The sequence below is a fragment of the Octopus bimaculoides genome, chromosome 12 (genome assembly GCF_046866305.1).
Source record: "Octopus bimaculoides isolate indiv1 chromosome 12, ASM4686630v1, whole genome shotgun sequence".
Lineage (NCBI taxonomy): Eukaryota > Metazoa > Mollusca > Cephalopoda > Octopoda > Octopodidae > Octopus > Octopus bimaculoides.
This window is the reverse complement of record NC_142939.1, coordinates 12,482,105-12,490,571: the sequence shown is the minus strand read 5'-3', so window position 1 is coordinate 12,490,571 and position 8,467 is coordinate 12,482,105. Positions and strand designations below refer to the sequence as shown.

The window sequence follows — 8,467 nt, the reverse complement described above, 5'->3', positions numbered from 1 at the left end:
CCTTTTCTACACATCGATCGATCGTGGGATCGATCGATGTGTAGAAAAGGACGGGTTCCATTAAATAGCAATTATCTATTACAAAATTTTCATAGACCTGCACTCAGAAATTCTCAAGAAGCATTATATGCAGTCACCCACAAATATTTTCTCGAAAAAATAGCTGATTTAGTGGAAAGAGACAGAGAAATTAGAAAAAAAAAAAAACTGTCACCACTAGAACAAATATCGATTCCGAAATTTCGAGTATTTCAACTTAACATTATTTTAACTCGGAAAACAATGAACCGAAACAAATAGTACAACATATTCCATCCGGCATTTCAAAATATATACTATACAAAATCGCGTCATGCAAAATAACAGATAGTGTGCATATGTATGCAGACGTAACGACGGCGTGGTAAATTATAAATATCAGTCAGTATATATGTAATTTTCACGTTATAAATATTGCCTTTTGCGATAGACACAAAACCTGAAATGTTTTAGAGAGTGGGATAGTCGATTATATCGACCTCGAAAGGTATTAATGACATTGATACAAGCATTAAGAAATACATGATGAATTCAATCAGCTACATCGTTAAAAAAATTTTTTTAAGAAACAATATAAAGTATTGGTGCATTGCACTGCGGTCTGAAAAGTGAATGTGTTTTCCTTACCTTTACCCGTGAAAAGGAAAGAATAGGAGTGGCTGAATGCATGTGGTGCTTTACAGGGTTTTTTTGGAATGTGAATGAGATAAGAGAAAATTAAGGAGGTCGATTGATTGAGGAAATATATTTATAGCACGCAAGGATAGATGTACTTGCGTTGTGTTCGTTTTTAAATCTAGGCATGAAAATCTGAAAAGAAATAATTCTATGAAAACATATTTTAAAATAAAAGTGTATTTAGTGTTTGCAGCAAAGCTGCTGAAGTTATATTTTGAGATGTTGATATATGAATAATGGAGGAAGATAACGTTTTCTTTTTATAATTATTATTATTACATTTTTTTAAAGAAATAACCTAAAAGAAATTAGGAAAAGAGTGGAGATGGTGATGCATTTACTGCTTGGGGTGGTAAGGAGTGGAATAATGTATAATATTTGCGCATGTAGTGCGTGAGTGTGTGGAACGAAATATATATATATATATATATATATATATATATATATATATATATATATATATATATATATATATATATATATATATGTGTGTGTGTGTGTGTGTACGTGTGCGTGTGCGTGTGTGTGTGTGCGTATATAAAAATATATATATATATATATATATATATATATATATGTATGTATGTATGCATATATATACACATTAATTTATATACATACACATGTGTATACATACATACACTTACACATAAATACAGACACACATATATAAGTATGTGTATATATGTATATATATATATATATATATATATATATATATATATATATATATATATATATATATATATATATATATATGCATGTATGTATGTATGTATATAATACTCCTTAATGCCCTAAGCCGTATTCTTTGAGTATTCTTTCGGAATGCTTGTGTATTCCTATGTGTGAGTATGACTATAACATATATATATATATATATATATATATATATATATATATATATATATATATATATGTGTGTGTGTGTGTGTGTATGTGTGTGTGTGTGTGTGTGTGTGTGTGTGTGTGTATGTGTGTGTGTGCGTGTGTGTGTGTATGTGTGTGTGTGTTTAATTATATATACATATAACATATATTTATTTTAATATCTCCCTTTCCACTCCATAATTCTTTAAGCCATATAAAGAAATCCTTCCCTGTGCCTTGTATTCATCGTTATTTCTTTCCCTCTAAAGAGTTTTATACAAATGGCAATATCTTAAAATATAACTTCGTTAATGTTACTATTTTGTTTTTCAATAAATCATCTCCCAGTTACGCCTCTCATCTTTTTAATCACCAGTTCCAATAACTTCAACACACTGTCTTTCATAAATGATGGCAAAATATATGGACATACATTTACAATTTGTATAAAAATACACCAACGGGCGCACAGGCAAACACACAAACGCACACACACACACACCTACATGCGTATGCATATCAAAATGTTTTCCCTCCTTACATTAAATATGAAAAATTAAACAATTGATTCCTTGAAAGATAAAACGCTTTTCTGGGGTATACCGAATATATGGTACGATGCAGAATATTAGCGATTATACATACACCGAAATATGTGGTTCTAACGACTACGGATACCTTTTCCTCTGTCGCCATCACAACATCTCTCTTTCTCATCTTTTCTATCTCCTCTCACTCCCTATCCATCTGTCTCTCTCTCCCTCGCACTTTCTCTCCCTCCCCATATTTCTCTCTCACTCACTCTACCTTAAAAGCGCAGTATAATGAAACACATTGCAATGGAATTTTCCCTACCAGATCGATCAGGATATTGCAAATAACTCGTTCTAAGGAATCTCAAAGACGCCCTCATACAGAAAGTTATGACTTGTAAAAAACAATAGCTGCAATGAAGCTTTCAACAGTTTTACCAAATCTAATTTGAACTAATTGATGATGTTCAACATAACTTGCACAGAAATATTCTACTTGATTTGAAAATATGGTTCATTTTAATGATAGAGACGTTGCTGAAGTATCCGAAGGGATCGAGGGAGCGGGACATAGTTTGTATGCCACAAGCCCACATAATTATATCTTCGAGAAATACCTAATTTGTAATTGGCCTGGAAACAGGTACAATATGTGCAGATAGGCCAACTGTCCCGTCGCCATTACGAATATTTAATAGCGTTCATGCTTACGTTCATCAGAATATTCAAAGGAATGACAAAGATTTATGATAAACAGAATATAACTGTCATTATGAATACCACAGCGACATCGGATTTTGGGAATTTGAGACTAAAGTGATTAATCCTGACGAAATGGCATAGTTACGTAATATTCTGTAATGATTTATTCATTATTAAACACAAATAACCACGCCCCTGATGAAATATGTATAATGATGCGTGTATGAGTATATATATATATATATATACCGTGAAGTATATTTTCCACTTAAATATGGCTAACCCTTAACGGTGGATTCTACTGTAGTTTGCAGCCCCAGGAGAATATCTCCTCCAGCTAACTATTGACGCACTTTCTGTGCCATATATATATATATATATATATATATATATATATATATATATATATATATGTATGTATGTATGTATGTATGTATGTATGTGCATATATATATATATATATATATATATGGGAGAATATACAAAAAATAACAACAGACGAGGACAGGTGGTGTAAATAACAAAAGTATATATTAGTATGACGCTCGGGAATACGGAAAGTCTTTGACGTTTCGAGCTACGCTCTTCAACAGAAAGAATACGGAGACAAGGAGAAAAACACGGAGAAAAAAAAATTGAATAGTGTTCAGTCAACGGTCAATCATAATATATATATATATATATATATATATATATATCGTATATATCATATGTGCAGGTGTAAATAGTTATAGGCAGATAGGTAAATTGGTAAATATATATATGCATAATTAACTGGAGAGATTTTTAAATGAATTGCAATTTCAATTTTGCAAATAATAAAATATCTTAGCATTCAGATGTTTGTAGAATGCAGTTTAAATTCCTTCCTATTTATTTATCTTTTATTTATTTATTAATATTGTCCATATGATTAGATGTAAATTCTTTAGGAATAAAAGTTATCCACTCAAGATTCCTTGATCCATAACTACTTTGGAATTTAAAGAGGCAAAAATTCAATAGTTATAAACGAAATAAACGAAAAATATAGACAGTATAAAATGAAACAAAATGGTTTGAAAACCAAATAAATGAGAAAAAGAAATGATTCCGATGAACTATAATAAATAATTAAAATGAAAAATATAACAAACGCATCAGAAATTGATGAGATGAATATTTTTTTCGTTGATTGAGTAATCTTTCTGTGTTCCCGTTCTATCATAGTTTTATCTGCTACAAATGGCATTGTATTGGATTTCTTGCTGCATTTTCCTCTTCTGGTGAACTTAATAAATCGAAAATATTCGTTTAATATTGCATGTGTAATATATTCTTCGTCTATAAGTGAAGGCTATGAATGTAAATGGAGCGTGTCAAAGAGTCCCACTTCAAATATGCAAACTTTTCAAGTTGTTTCTGAAATCCATTTGACACAAGATTTTAGAAAGAAAAAACATAAGAAGAAATATCAAATAGAAATAATATCGATATTTATTGGCTTAAATGAGAAAAAAAAAATTGGTATCTGAAAGAAACTTTAAACATCAGACATTAAAATTAGGTCATTGAACCATGACAGACAAGCAACTTGATTTTCTTGAAATACATCGTTATACTTGACATAGTTTCATCACCACTGCCATAACAACAATGAATTATTACTACAACCAATATTTCTTCAGATACTAATATTATTCATAGAGGTATAAACAAATACACATATATGTTATATGCATATACATACATGCTCGCACACTCTCATACACACACATGTGAAATTTTACAGGAATAGTGATAAACAGTGACGACGAATTTTCGGCTTTCTAGCCTTCATCGGACTATGAAAACTAGCAAGTCGAAACTTCGAAGTCACTGTCCCTACTTTTGTAATTAATATATAATAGATGTTATACAAAAAACTTCAGATTAATGTACAGCTGTTTTCGAGATAAAAAAAAAGCACTCTCTCTCTCTCATACACACACACATACATGGATATATTATAGATATGTGTGTATGTATATATACATGTGTGTATGTATGTGTGTGTGTGAGTGAGTGAATGTGTGAGTGTGTGTGTGTGTGTGTGTGTGTGTGTGTGTGTGTGTGTGTGTGTGTGTGTGTGTGTGTGTGTGTGTAAACGTTTTACCTCAACTTTATAAACACAATCGCCTGTTGTCTTTTCTCGCGACAGAATTTAAGCATGAACCAGCACATAGACGATTATCATAAAATGCCATGAATAGATTTTAACACACCGACTGACTATTTCGCTAAACAATTAACATATATATATGTAATCAAATAGTATATTAGTTAACAACTTGACTTGTAAATAAAGAAGTGAAATACAAACATTTCTAACTTTTGTTTCTATTCTTTCTTTTTTATATATGAAATTGTCAGGCTAAAATTATAAAAACCTCCAAGCTTACAAAAGAGCGTCTACTGTGTGCAAATTGCCTGCGTTTTCTTCGAGAAATCTAAAACTTTACGTGTATTATCTTATGCAGGCAATGTGCTGAAATTTCAAACCATTAATTCAAACGTAACTCTTTGTCATATATTTGCTACTCCATATAATACTATGATTTCTGTTATTTTTTTCAGATGCTGCTCCAAATTCGATGACAATAAATCGTGCAGCTGCTGATACAACACAAGTCCAGATACATCAACTACTACTGATTCTGATATTACTATTTCCATTAGTGAGATTGAACAAACAAGCTGAAATTGGATGTTGCCTTTTCTTTCATGGAAACGAAAAAATGCATAGTAATATATTTATTAAAGTTAAACGCCTCTGAGATTTGAAATCAGAACCTCAAGTATTTCGAAATTAAATGTTCACCAGAAAAATAAAATAAAATATATTTTTCATTCCTTGCTTTGTTTTACTTACTTTCATGTATTTTTCCTGTTTGATAATGGATAAGTGCATTTTTGTGATAGCTGTATGCGCCTGTGTAGTGACATGAATGTTTTGTTTCATATTTCTAATAAATATCGCAATTTTTCATGCGTGCATTTATACAACCTTTATTATTTTATTGACATTAAAAAGAGTATTGAATTATCGAATTTGCTACCTGGACAAGCTCTACATTCAATAACTCGTACGTTTCATTCTGATGTAATGTACTCATACACATACACACACATACAAACACACATGTATACACATAGATATTTATATATATATACATAGATGAAAATATACGTATACGTATATATAAACTATATAATAATGCAAGGAAATACTTTAGGACATCTTTAATGATCAGTTACAGATGTTTCTGTGCCAACTCTGCATTCATCCCCAGTTTACGTACGCGAAAGTTCATCTTGAAAATATACGTAATATTTGCGGTTTCAAACGTAAAATTGGTACGTCATCAGACGTGCATTAAAGGTGAGATGTTAAACTGTGCATCTGGTAGACCCTGTATTTTGCGTATATCGGCAGGAAACAAAAAGCAAAAAAAATATATAGTTAGGGGATAAATAATCACTATGAAGAGCATGCTAAAAAATGTAAGAAAAAGAAAGAAAGAAAGAAAGAAAAATGAATGAATGAATGAGGCAAATGGAAAAGAACATGTGGGAGAGGAAGAAGAACCGAGAGAGAAGAATGAAAAAGATAGAGACACCTAACAGGCGAGCGGAATGGACGGCATGGGTTAATGTGCAAAATGGCAAGTACATAGTTACCAGTATGAAGTTTGAGCTGATGGATGAAAAGTTCTTTCCGTTTAGCACTGGTAACAAAATTAAACAAACAAAATGGTAAGAGGGGTGAAATTGAAGACAATAACAAAAGCGATATTAATATAGAGAAGAGAGTGATTAGAAGAAAATTAAAATAATGATACTAATACATAAGAATGAACTTAAAAAATTTAAAAAAAGCATGTGTGTAGAAGGAGAAGAAGAAGAAGAAGAAGAAGAAGAAGAAGAAGAAGAAGAAGAAGAAGAAGAAGAAGAAGAAGAAGAAGAAGAAGAAGAAGAAGAAGAAGAAGAAGAAGAAGAAGAAGAAGAAGAACAACAACAACAACAACAGGAACTAGACAGAGAAGAAGAGAAAGAATAAGTGAATGCAGGAGGTAGGATAGTAGTAGGATGTTAGATGATTAAGTGACCTAAAAGTGGCTCGTTGTGGATTATAGCAGTGATTGGGACTGTTTTTAATGAATTCTTGGGTATCACTTTTGAATGTATCAGTTTTAATATTTGCGTGTGTATTATTCTGAGGTCATGGGGGATATGTCATTTGTTGTAGATGCATTGAAAAGGGCTCTGTATTTTGTGATGAAGAACGACTCTTTACTAATTCGTTGGCTACAGGTTGTATCGTCCCTGAATTGATACAGGGGAAAAAATTCTGGAGCTTGGACTTTTGTTACTGACGCAAATGTCGATGTGTTGACTGAGTGGTATTTTTCTGGGTTTTTTTTTTGGAATATGGATCTGGGATTTGTGCTGAGCCATCCTTTGACGTAGACTGTTTTTCGTTTGGCCTATATATTGTCTTCGACACCCAGAGCACGCTAGCGCGTATATCAGGTTCTCCGAAGCATATGTGAAACTGCTTTTCACTGTGAAACTGCTTTTCACTGTGAAACGTTGTCTTTGTCTGAAGCAGAACTCTGATCCCTCAATTAAATTGACGCATATCCTACAGTTGGGTCTTCCGCATTTTTTACTGACGGCTTCAGTGTTGTTGAGCGTATATTTGGTCTTTCTCTTGCTTTTAATGATAGTATGTTTTTGAATACTATACAAATATTGTTTTAAAATAGTTTTCATTTAATTTTCCAAAATTTAATTGTTTTCCATACTTACGGTTGAAAAAGTTTCAAAGACCCAAACTGGTACTGAAATGTTTTTTATGAAATTATTTTAGCATTTTCTAGCTTGACGTTTCTCCATGTATATATATATATATATATATATATATATATATATATATATATATATATATATATATATATATGCTGAAGTAGCATCTAGTAAACTGCGTTGGGAATTTGTGCAGAATCTGAGTCAGTAGAATTGTAGTGAGCGTTAAACATAGTACAGTGATTTCTGTAAGCCGATGAAATTTCAGTCGACTTTGCAAAAAAGGGACATAGTATATTTAGTACGAATCTAAATCTGGTTAGGATCCAGCATTGCGTATAATTCTGTGTGAAAAAGAAAACAAATGTAGTTTGTATGAAACTTTTTACGAATTAGATCACTGGACCCTGAAATATATCTACAAAGATTTGATCAAACCGAATCAAGTGTGAACTGTTTGCCGTTGTTATTGATTTCAAAATGTTCATAAAATATTTTTCTTTATTTAAGAAATAGAAAAAAAAGGAAGAGATTATTTTAATGGTTTTCTGAACGTTTAAATCCTTTTCTGTTTTAAATTGGACAGAAATGGGAATTAAACCCACGCTTAGGCGTGTATTTCATTGATTTTAACATCATTATGATTACACTCTAATCACAAGATTATATTTGCTCGCTTGACATGTTACAAGTAACAGCTGACTTTCTTTCAATCCATAACCCCACAGTTTTAATGAAAGAAGGAAAGAGAAAATAATAAATTTTCGTGACGGCCTAAGTTGGTTTAATCATTATGGAATGCATTCAGACAGTTTTTC

The 8,467-nt window shown here is 31.4% G+C and overlaps 1 long non-coding RNA gene across 1 annotated transcript in view; it reads left to right on the top strand.

Moving 5' to 3' along the window:
- LOC106876640 (uncharacterized) overlaps nt 1–5,690 on the top strand; it is a 134,817-nt gene extending 129,127 nt beyond the window's left edge. The window contains exon 3 of the long non-coding RNA XR_001410274.3: nt 5,418–5,690. This is a non-coding gene — a long non-coding RNA (uncharacterized LOC106876640). The remainder of the gene's footprint in view (nt 1–5,417) is intronic.
- The last annotated feature ends 2,777 nt before the right edge of the window (nt 5,691–8,467 follow it).